The sequence below is a fragment of the Amblyraja radiata genome, chromosome 1, assembly GCF_010909765.2.
Source record: "Amblyraja radiata isolate CabotCenter1 chromosome 1, sAmbRad1.1.pri, whole genome shotgun sequence".
NCBI lineage: Eukaryota > Metazoa > Chordata > Chondrichthyes > Rajiformes > Rajidae > Amblyraja > Amblyraja radiata.
The window spans coordinates 102741525-102754292 of record NC_045956.1 but is presented as its reverse complement, the minus strand read 5'-3'; the positions used below and the strand labels follow the sequence as shown (position 1 = coordinate 102754292).

General features: G+C 38.8%; 1 long non-coding RNA gene across 1 annotated transcript; it reads left to right on the top strand.

Annotated features, from left to right (window-relative positions):
• Positions 1-847: 847 nt before the first annotated feature.
• On the top strand, positions 848-10044 carry LOC116974118. The gene is made up of 2 exons (XR_004412290.1): positions 848-946; positions 9813-10044. It is a non-coding gene; the product is annotated as an uncharacterized LOC116974118 (long non-coding RNA).
• The last annotated feature ends 2724 nt before the right edge of the window (positions 10045-12768 follow it).

The following is a 12768-nucleotide window of genomic DNA, read 5'->3' as shown; positions in this document are numbered from 1 at the left end:
TCTCTTCATTTTCTGAGCCAGTTGGATTTCTCATATACCCATTATCAAAAACAATTTAAAATTGTTTAAATTAACCGGAGAGACAATCTAATAACGTGCAGCTTTTGGTGTAGAATTAGACAACGGTGGGCGCGGACACAAACAACCCAGCTTTTCGAAGCCATCTTAACGTCAATAAATAACATGTTGATATGATATGAAACTTGGTCGCAATCCTAAACTAATATTTGTCATGATTTGTTCATAAAACATATTCCATTAGCATTTCTGATATCGCAAGTCTCGTTTGCCAAAAACATTTTTTTTTTAAAGGATTGGAAATAAGGACCTATTCTCCACGTCTAAAATGTTACGGTGCAGAAGTGGAGAAATTGGCATTGAAATAATGACTCGGTCAACCCGTTCATTGTAAATTTCAAGCATAAAATGATCCGCAGCAGAATAACAGAGAGTCCGTCCACAGGAGGGCGCCGTGAATCTGTCTATTTCAAGTAATTGACACAGGCAGCTTTCACTATAATTAGTTTATCCATATATAATATTAGCTCACAGAGTTGGTTAATAATCCCAACTTAATTCTAAAGAATCAAATACAATGGGAAATTGGGTATATTTAAAATGTAAAGTTGCATGCTACTTCAGAACGATTTTGCTTTTAATATGCAATGTGACTGGAAACAGCTTAACCATCAACAAAAATGGTAAGCAATGTAGAATCTAATTTTTCAGTTCAAAACTTAATTAGCAATTTTAAAAGGTTAACGCCAGCGCCTGAGACTGTTTTTTGTTTAATAATCCTATTACTGATGGCTCATCATGTATAAAATGGTGCGGTATGATGCAAAAATCCCACATTTGTTTATGTGTGGATTGTAACAGAAATATATTACATATTCTACATGGAGGAAAAAAATAACTCAGACTATAATCGTTTACCGTTCAGTCTGTAAGTATTGGTATTTCAAACTTAATTGTTTTCCCCTATTTTTGAATAATATTTTAAGATTAGGGACAACTGAAATGTGCGAATTGTTTTAGTTGAAAGCAGCGTTTATGGCCTTAATATTTGTGTCGACGTGGATATATAGCACTGGATATAAATGTATCTGCTTTGCGCGTTGTGTCCGAAACATACGATATCTTAACTGCCTTTACATTAGTTTACAGTGCTATTGAGGTTACAATAAACAGTTAAGATCGTAAAGAAATGTGTGCGTTTTGTGTTGGTGTTTAAAAACACGAATTTCTGTTCAAATATTATATGTAAATGTTGATATTTCCTTTGTCTATCCGGCGTGATGTAGTCTTTGAGGTACTGAACGGATCATTGCTGCATGTATCTGGCAACGCAAAATCCGAAATGAATAATAAAATGAACAATTCTCCTGGATCTTTTATTCTTTTTTTAAACAAAAACCTATAATGTTAATGTGATAGCGGCGCGTTAATAGCCGCGTTAATTACCGATGTGAACACAAAGGTTTCGCGTAAAGACGATTACATTGTAAGGACATATTGTATATGTCTGTAATATTCAAGAAGATATTATTTTTTTAAATTTAGCTGCTTTGGAAAAACGGTTGTAAAATATTGTTCAGCTTTTTCAGCGTCAAAAGGAAATATTTCACAGTGTACAGTTATTTATAAGTAAATGCACATTCCTAGGTGGAATAGAATGCATCATTTGGAAGAGTGAAATGTACATGTTGTGCACGACGTTTTTAAAGTGAGATGGGGGAGGGGTTTAATTCCGAGTACATTACTTTTTATTATCTAACCTGAATCAGTCTTTCCTTATGAGTTATTATGTGTCTACAACCACGGCAATGTCGAAAAGGACTCCGCAGAATATTTCTTCCACATATTTTGATTAAAATTACAGTATAGAGATCACTGTAATCTTACAAAATCAGAATCAATTTATTTTCCTGCTCAAAAAATGAAATCCTTCTCCAGCGGCCGATTGCAGTTATTTATCACCTTGAAAACAATAAAGTCCAACGTCAACGCGAGAAAACATAGCAACGAATATAATATCCTTTGGTAAAGGTAAATAATAAGTACTTAGAGTAAAATTCCATTGCTCCGTTTGTGCTGGTGTGCATTTAAACCGGGAGACATCGGTTTGAATGTGGGTGATTGGTAAAAAAAAACGCAATTATATGATATTCAAAAAATTAACTTACGCATTTCAAAAGAAAATAATTTATTTGTTCACTAAAAATATCCTCACCCTATTGTAATTTGAAACTAACAAACCTTAGAATATATCTTCAAGGGAATTGGACTTTAGCTTTGTAGCCTAATTTGTGAGCATTTGTTGAGAATTCCAGTCTGATGTAAATCGTGAATAAAACGTTAGCGTAATTCTTTGCACCATATAGTCTGTCTAAATGCGCAATTGTGATTACTCATATAGTTTAACAGTGCTTTTGATCTTTAAATGCTCTTGCACCTCTTTCTATATTGACCATCGTTTTTTTTCTTTAAAAAAACCTTAACAGGAGGATGATTTTTTATAAACAAATATTAACCTAAATCGTGGCTTCCATAATCTCCATTTGCAACCCCTGCTGTTATGATGCACCAACAATAAACGAAATATATGCATTTTCACCAAAACAAGAGCAATTACTAAGGAAACCAGCTTCCTCGGTATTCGTTTCATTTGCTCCATTTTAAAGCTGATTCATCACTGGGTACCAGGCGTTTTCTGAAGAATTTCCTATAGAATATGTGGGAGGAGACAAAAGAATGCAACCCGACACGTCTGACAGAGAAGTCAAAGCAAGTAAATGCAAGAATTAAAGCTACAGAAAAATAGGAATTCAGATGAAATCGAAAAATAAAAGGCTCCGATTCTTTTCTCAGCCGTAAAGAAAAGTTCACCAAAGCAAACAGAGCGAAGAAAGAGAACCAGAGAATACAAACGAGAAAATAGAGAAAGGAGAAAACAAGGGGGAAAGGGAACATTCTTATGAATACGTTTCCTTTGTTGTTGAATACAGTGGCAGTAAAAAAAAGAGCAGCAACCCCATTGGAAATGTCAAGATAGACAAAGTTTAATACAAACATGCCTTCTTAATGTTAATCGAATTATACACTTTAATGGGATCGCATCGGATTGATATCGTTCCCCTTTTCTAACTATAATCAGTTAACGCCTCAGAAAACATTTAACTGAGCGAAAAAAATCCAAGAAAATAAATAGATCTTTTCACTTTTTGCCCTGGTTTTATGTTGCATTTCGGCAACTATAAAATCTCGCCGTCCCTAATGCTAAACATTAAAGCAGTTCCGAATTATTCCCATACGTGGATTTATTTCACTTTCTTATGTATTTTAATTTGCTACGGGCTTTGCCTGTGATTTTTTAGCATTTACGTCCTAGATCAGCGCACACTGCCCAGCTAAGTGGCACATAACAGTGGCCATAATTATCTTTTATTAGTTTTTAATCTTTGTGCTTTTGCAAAAGGATATTACACCGCGGCGTTTAAGAGGAGAGGATAAAAAGAACGGCAAGTGGATGGTGGTGAGATCTGTCCATTGGGGACAAAGTGGTTTTGTATGGTCTCTGCGTGTGTTCGGTAATGTGACAGGATTCCGTTGGGTTAGTATCAGTGCAGGGTGGAGCCTCACAGTGAGGATGAAGCTATAACACGTTTGCTCCCCAGGCCTAGTATTCCGCAATTGCCTTTACATTGACTTTCTGGGTCAGTTACCGAACTAAAGCCATCGACAATCCGAAATAAAGACAGTGTTTCGGTGACACAGACTGTGGTGATCCCAAAATGCCGGAACTCACGGATGCCCAGAACTGTTGGCAGAATTTAATTCTCCACAAATTCAGCATAGACTATGAAAATAAAAGATAAATCAGTAAGAGTTAGAAGATTTAAAAGTGAAGTTATACACCCACGTTTATATTTCATCTTCCAGTTGCCGCTTATTTTGACGGTTAAACTAACTTTAATGAGTCAGTCATTTGGGTTTCTGTGATAAAGGCGAGAAGTTCAATGCGGAACCATTTTTCTTGTTGTTGGATTTCGACAGTCAGTAACGTGGCCTTGTGCATCAGTCCAAGTTTCCAGTGTTAACCATTTTATAGAAGGATCCATTTACAACAACTCGAAAGGAAGTGGGGGCACAAAGATCCAAATAAACACGACGGATGCTGGAAATCTAAAGCAAAAACAAAACATTGAAAACATTCAGCACGTCAAGCAGCATCTGTGAAGAGGGAAAGGGCGTTAATCCTTCAGATCAATGACCATTTGGCGGAACTTGCTTTAAATTGAAACGTATTTATCGTAGGACCCCGGAAAGAATAGAAGAGTGCATTGACTCGGTGAACAAACTGAATTATATCTTATTTCAGCACATAGTAGAAGTGCAAGGAAAAAAACACATAGAGCAAACCTGTGCCGCAATAATGGCCGTTTCAGCAGGTCAGACAGCATCTTTGGAGAGATAAAGAGTTAACGGCAATATCGTTGGCACGGGGAGGCCTTTGGTGAAAGGTGAGGGAAAAAGAACATGAGCAAGAGTAGACCAATCGACCCTGCTCTGACATTCAATAACCAATCTTGGCCTCAGCATCACTATTCCGCGCTCTCCTCAAATTCCTTCACTCCCTTGCAGTCTAAATGTACTCCAGCGAGTAAAAGGGGAGGATGGGGGTGAGAATCCCGGCTGTGGATGGACGGCATCAACTCCAGTGCCTTCTGCTCCACTGCACCGGGAAAGGGATGGGGAAGTTAAGCAATTTTACCTGGTCGTTATTTTGTATTGGCTCCATTTCGCATCAACCTGCCGGTAATCAAATAGGACAAGAGCCGCACCATGAAGGCGGAATTGGCAGTTGACTGCTTAGAGCCAAATTTGGAGTTTAAATGTTTTATATCCCTAAATACAAAATCTCAATTCCATGTAATTCCTAGTTAAAATATTATAAATAAATGGTCGTTCTGCGAAACGGGGATACATATTCCATATTTATTTGTACTTCACGAATAATGGATTACGTTTAATACCTGACGCAGAGAACAGTCGCACTCCCTCGATGACCATGCTTGCCCTGTTCACATATCAACTGATTTCTACCTCAAATGTTGACTCATATTTCGGAGGAATGCAGGTGCACGGATTGCCATCCTGATCTGGAGCACCCTTTTCTCGCACATCTCCTCACCAACCCATATCTTGCCCCTGAATTACTGCTTGAACATTTACGTACTGTTCGAGTGCCGTACGAAACGTTCAGCATCCTCAATAGGTATAATGATAAGTGTTTGCATTCAATGATAAAGGGTCAATGCAGAATGTGTAGCGAATAGAGATCTTCCTTGTCAATTTCTATGCGTTACACTGGGATTTGGCTCGTTCCTGTAAAACATTGATGAGTTTTTGTTTTTTTAAAGCACGGCAATGTGGAAAATTAATTGCAAGCTATTAATTATTAATAACATTTAAACAACTTCATCATCTTACTTTAATGAGAGATATTCATCTGTATACCCCCAGTGAAGAGCAAATGTCAGGCTCATCGTAATACTTATTGCTTTATCAAAAATAATCTCCAAATAAATTAATCAAACTTAAATATACCATGCGTGTAGATCATTTGTCAGTAATGGATGTATATTAAAATTTGCCGGTATTATTTTCTGTCATTCATTGTAACAAATTGAACATTTATTGCATATATATTAAAAAATTATCCCGTAATCGACTGTTGCCAGGATTGACGTTATTGGAGAGTTCCTTGAGGTGAAGTCCCGTTGGAATAATTTTGTTCTGGCGATTCCCTTCGGAAAAATGCTTCAAGAATTGCTTCAAACCATCGCTAAATTGAGCTGTTTGACTAACAGTCCATCATCACACTATAAACAGTTTGAGCCTGTACCAGACACGGAACTTTACTGTAAAACTACATTTGTTGTAAATAAGCTATACATTACATAAGTGTATCTGACAAATTGTTGGAAGAGTGAACAGTTCATCTTTGTTTGGTCGCAGTTAAATCACGTTCTAGAAGAGCACAAACTCCTATTAATACATAGGAAATATTGGTTTCATAAACACGATCAGTCAGGCACATAAGGGTGGTATTGTGTACAGTTGTTGACCTAAAATTGGTCCTAAAATAGACTGGGAAGTGGACAAGCCTAAGGAAAAAAACATTCTTTGTTTTCGGCTCCTGAGTAGATGAATGGGAAATGTCAGATGATTAATGGGAGATGATTAGTTTGTCCTATTAAATTGTCAGAAAGGGAAGGATTTCTCTAATAATTGCGTTTCGATGAAGAAATATGAAGCCGGGGTACGAGGGAGACAGAATGGTTGGGAACCCGGAGACCGGGAGAGGGACGCGGGAGAGGAGGAGTGATGTGCGACTGTGTGGTCTGTGGTTTGAAAAGTTGCGAATGGAATCCAATTAAAACCACCGAAAAAAACAGTAAGAGAACGAGCGAAAAAAAGAGTGTGATAAATATTAGCAAGCCGAAAGGCAAAGAAAAGTGCGCGAAAAACGCTCGAAAGTAAACAAGAAGTGTTATGTAAGGCAAAGGCAGTGAGAATGAATACAACTGACATAGATATACATCACAACAAAAGAATGGTGGGTCAGGAGTATGATTTCTTGCTTAGAAAAAAAATAATTTCAAAGGGAAGAATTGACGCAGTGTGGACAAATACTTGCATCGCTATTGGTGATCTGGACAAAATATAAGTAAAATGTTGAATTGATGAGCCGGATTAGCGAGCCATACACAATAGGATAACTGGATAGAGATTGATGGTGTCTCCAGAAGTGCACGACATTCTGTCAGACCTGCGGCAATTATTGTCTCCTAATGGATGGACTGACTGCCACTGACCTCAGCGCACTGTGCAACATGCCACCCAAATGATCTAATCTGTAATTTTCTGTATTTAACCGACATCGCGTCTAGATTTACACGGGGAACCAGAATACCCTGTGCTAAATCCCAAATAGGGTACGGATAGAAATGAGAACTGTTTGTTATCAAACATGGAGGCCATCAGCAGGTGTGTGCACACACATTGTGCAATAATACATTATTACAATTTACCCAAAAACAGATATGCTTAGACCTTCACAGAACTTGAACTCAATTCGTTTACAGCCGGCAGTTAACAAAACAGTAAAAACAGCTACCCTTTCTAAAACTTAGGATTTGCTGTTTGTTGATGGAAAAACGTGTGTGTTCTACGGTGTGCACACATGTGTCTGGTAACACGCTATTATTAATGTGAGTTGAGTCTGGCAGGTACTTTGCTTGACATGAATAAAATAACTTGTTAAACTGTCTTTGCTCTTGTCGGCGATTTTGTATAATTTGATGCGCATTTCTTAATTATTTTTATTGTGCAGCCCCTACAATTAGTATCATATTTTTGTTGCAAGATCTGTATTATGTTATAGTAGTTTGGGGTATTTATTTTGTAAAATGTATAAAACGTAATTCACGCATAGGCCTTTGTGTGTTGTCATTCTTCGGACTACTCAGAGCTTTTATCCCTTGTTAAGTTTTTACATCACATGTTAACAAGATGGAGCAATCCGTTTTGGTGCCATTATTAAATCAGTGTTGACTTGAACACTCGTCCTTTTTTGTGTTCATAATGTCCCTGCCCTCACTTGAAGATTTATGTTTTTTTGATATTAAATTCCTTCATTCATTAAACCTGCTCTCTTGTTGACTTTTCTTGACCCCTTGCCCCTCTCCCTAAACTTTCCCATATTTAATACTGAATAATTTTTTCAATGTCATGTGCTTTGTTGCCTTCCAGTTGACTGCTGTTCCCTGTGGCATGTGCTGTTTGTTCTGTTCTTGAACTTCACAGGGTCACCTAGTCATAGTTGCGATGTTCCCTGTCCTCCTGCATTCTGAATCTTGCCTTGCCTCAGCGGTATCGTGTCTAACAAGCCACTTTCCCCTGAATACCAGTTTCCTAATTAGTTAAACAAACACATTCGCTAATGATCCCCCAGGCCTCCTTGTTCCTCCGGGTTTTGTTTCGTTCAGTTTTGGGTGTATTTGTAGTCCTGCTGGAAGCTTGGCCTCTCTGACCCGAGGCAGCCCATTTGTGCTCCTTGGAGCAACGTCCCTTGTCCAACCGTCCCGGGCCAAAGGCCAGGACCATGGGAGCGTTTCATGCCACCAGCTGCAGGAGGTGACACTGGTCACAAAAGGACACGGGAAGGGACGAACTTTTGCTCATAGATGATAAATAATGTCTTCATTCATCTTCTCTAGAACTTGATGCTTGCCCTAGCGTTGTAGCCTGGCAGATAGAATGAGCACATGTACAGATAAAAAAAAGTCTTTGCATATGAACCCCGGAAAGAAGGCATTCGCAAATGGCCTCCTCATAATCATCTGCTCAGTATCATCCAAATTTCCGGTTGCTTCTAGCTTTGGCGTTGCCTGTTGTTTTGTTTCTTACTTGGCTGTGCATTTGTGCCCTCGAGGTCCCTGTAAAAATTGATACTAATTGTAGGGGCTGCACAGTGCTGGCTGCTAAACGCCCAAGGCTGTGTGGACCTGCTTGTCAACGCCTTAATTGACAAGGGCTGGTCTGTATTTAGGAACAGCTGCTCCTGAACATTGGCACACCAGCACACTCTCCACTCGGCACCCGAAGGAGTGTAAGGGCCGAACTGGTTAAAACTTAAAAGAAGATTTATAGAAACCCCCTTGGTACAGCGACGAGTCAATCTCCAACACCCCCCCCCCCCCTCCCTACCCCATTCTAAGTAGGATTACATTCATCAACTTCCACTCTACCACCATGTCTGGGAGCCACGTTTCCATTATTAATAAAAGGGCGCAAATTAGAATAATTGGGTAGGTGTCAATATTCTGCAGCAATATATCAAAGCAAACAAGACAATTCCGGCACGGGAACCACCCGTTTACCTCTGTCCTATCCGATTGCGGAATGGCGTTTTTGGGGGCATCATTTAAAGTTCTAGATTGCAAGCTTATATCTAGCAGTGTGTTTTTGTTTACTCCTATAATCCACCTTGTAGTTCACTAAAGCTAAATAGAAGTCTTCGAAGTAACTTTGGTAAAACATTTTCTGAAAGATTCTCTGAAATATTCAAGAAGTTATTTTCCAAAAACAAACAAAAACAAAAATGATGACGTTACTGTGTAAAAGTGCTGATTTTGCATTCGATCTGTAAAGAGCAGCGATATTCCGTATTTTAAATATATTATTAGGAATATCAATGAGATGAGTGTTTCAGTTGTATGATTGGTGGATACTAGGTTGGTTTAACCAAATAGACAGATCAAGAAGGCCCAACTCGGAGTTCACAGCGCCCCGGAGCATCCAGCATCAATAAATGAATCATTTTCAATGGCATCTGATATATGGTGCAATAATGCACACCTCTTGGCCGAACATGATTTATGAAACGGTCTATAGTTGATAAATAAACATTAAACTTAATTGTTGCGGCGAGCCCTTTGATGTCGCGTTTTATGCACAGAAGCGGTAATTACCAATAACATAAAACTGTGTCTACTAAAACGGAATTTTGCTATTGATTCGCGTTTCCTATAAAGAATTGAACGTTGCACTAGAACATTGCTGAGCATTTCATTAAACAGTTGAATCGTGCATATACATTTTCTGTGCGGAACTGTATTTGGAGTACACGTTGGAGTTATGTACCTGTGTGTATACGTGAGCATGGCCATTAATCTCCTTTTAAAAGATATGCAATTTTAACAATAATCGCTAACTTTTTATCCGTTTTCCACTTTTTTTCACAGGAACAATGCAAACATTGATGCACAGTTGGAGTTTCACTGCTGGGGATCGTTGGTGCCGTTTTAGGCGCCTTTAGATTTCATCAATCAAACTGACTGCAATTTTCCATAAAAATGCTGAATTTGGGTCAGAATCTGGGCAAAGCAGATAAAGATCATTGAAGCTGTCTTGTGAGATGATAAATGGAGCCCCTTTCAGGCAAATAAAACAAGAGTTTTAGTTTGGTTTCACTTTCATTGATTATGGATATACTTGAATCATATATACACACTCTTTTGTGGGATATCTTTGTGCCCCGTTCAGGCTTAGGAAGAGATTTAAATGATCAGAGTTGAAGTCATTATTTTTTCTCTCCCTCTCGTTTTTCTGGGTCTAATCGAACGTTTAAGAACGTGTTAGAAATATTATGTGAAATGTTTTGCATATTCTAGGGAGCTTCGTTTAAAACTTATCAACTGCATCTTATATGTGTTTAAATCTCCAAGAAAATAAAGAACAAAAGAATGTCCGGACATGATGAATTAGAATAAAAGGGTTATCGCTTACAAAGTTTGAAGCGATTTCCACGGTGCCACAGATAATGGCACACTATAGCAACACAGTATCAATGAATGTAATTCGAGCTCCAGGTTTGTATTATTGTACGTTTTAGACGCAGTTAAGAAGAAAAATGCAGAATAGCACACGTGTGAAAAATGAAACGCCTTTGAAAGACACCCACGAGAAACACAAAACAACGGCGATGTGAAGAATTTTACTCTTGGAGAATTGTGTATTTTTTTTAGGGAGGGGGCGATATCGTAACTGATTATGAAATTGATCTGAAGTGATTATACTGCGGGTGGCTGTAAGGAGAGACCGGGACGCGCACACACACACACATGTAAGATGGATAAACAGAGTGCGATAAAGCTTATTTTGACAAGAAAACATTGAACAGCGCGCGAAGGGGGAGAAAGGAGAGAGTGAGCATTATATAGAAGAAAAGCGTCCAAAAGACACCGCAGAACGACACGAAAGTAGGAGAGAAATTACACTGAAAGAAATTAGAAGAAAGCAAGAATTACAAAATGAAAACTGACACGCGAAAGAATGAAAAGCAGTGACACGAAAGTGAGCAGCATGATTTTAAAGGAAGCAGCTAATGTTGGCAGAACAACAATTTTCAAATAAAATAGGATGAGATACGAGTGAATCGGACCAATTAGATTTGAGTAATCAGATTAGAGCCATACGTGAAGCAGAGGGAGTGGGAACAGAGCATCTCCCCCAAAAAGTGAACATTGAAAGGAAGATGCAAGAGAAGAGTAGATTACAACGAGAAAGAGAGACTTAGAGTTGCCCCCAAAACAGAGGAGAGGGGGGGAAATAGGGGGTAAGGGGTAATGTCATGGCAGTGATTTGCCTTTGGAAATGGGAATTTTAAGTAGGACGCCTCTGCCGCTGCCGCCGCCGAGGTGCTGCAGGCGGAGGAAGAGCAGCCCCGAGCTGGGCCACGCAGTGCCACTCATTCCGGCGGGGGGTTAGCAGCTCCGAGCTGCCCGGCTCTGCTCACTCTCAAAGACTCTTTGACCAGCTCTGCGGGCTCCTCACTGGAGGAGTCTAGCGCAACATAAAAGAGCATTATGAAAATTATAATATTAGCCACAGTGCATGTCCATCTTAGCTACTTGCAGCTTTTATGCATTGACCAGAGTCTTCAGCTGGTTTTATTTGTAAATATCCATTTCAATTCACCGCCTTGAATAGAGCAACAGTACCTTCTTTATACACAAACTTTTCTGCTTCGCAAGTTCCTTGAATTTGTTTTACTTAGTTTATAGCAGATTCGGTCTTTGTCACTGTAAAGCAGAGACACAGTTGTCATACTGCCAAACCATCATTGATGATAAATGATCTCCGCCTGTTGTCGTTTTTTGTGTGTGAAAACGACCAAATTTTTTAGCTATATAGAGTGGGGGGTGGGGGGGAAGGAACGACATCCAATGAATGCGCGAAAAAAAAGGTGAGCATCTTTGGTGCTTCCTTTGCACGAAGATGTTATTGCCAATTTCTAAGTTGAAAAAGCAAAATTTGCTCATCAAAGCCACTTGTGAAATGCAACCATATTAGCTTCACTTTCTCCCCTTTGAAGTTTGACTGAGGCTGTTAAAACAAAGCATTTCGCTTTGCAAACGTTACGCCTTAGGTGAGCTTAGACCACAGCCAATACGTATCAAATTTGTATTTGTTGTTATATCTAATGAGAAGAGAATTCTACATTTTGGATTAAAATGTTAGCTCCAAAATAATAAATATTTCTGCTAATGTATTAGAGGGCTTCAGCACTTTTGGTCGCAGTTATTGTTCTGCCTATTAATTCTTAAAATTGTCGCGAATTATCCCCTTTCAATTGAATACACGTGCATTAAAAAAGATGGACTTTGAGCTGTATTTAAGCATTACGGAATGTTGTATAGCGGGGGTAAAGGAACTGCATTTCGAAGCGGTAAAGTAATTAGCTTTTCTCTATTAATAATAAAAACAATGTGCATGGTATATTAGAGGCGAAGCTGCTGCGCAGGTGCATTGGGGGAACGTAGTCATACAGCATTGTTGTGTGTTTTGGGAAGGGCGGTGTAAGCAGGTGCCGAGCTAAAAACAAAAGGTTTGTTTGGGTTATATTACGAACCATGAAGAATTGTTTAATTTGACGAGAAAGTGAAAGCAGTGGATGTTCCTGTGAAGTGACATTTCCTGTGGCGAAGGCTGCATTGGCTGCTAATAGATATCTAATTGATGGGTGAAGTCCCATTTCCGCGCTGTTTGCTTTATTGCTCCATTCAGACTAGTGGAAAATATAATGTTAATCAGATCTTTAATTCCTCCAGGATTTGGTGGGAGCTTAATGCACAGAAAACAATCGTTATTAAAAACGTTTAAATGGAGACCCAGTTCCTTCTCTTTACCCTTTAATTT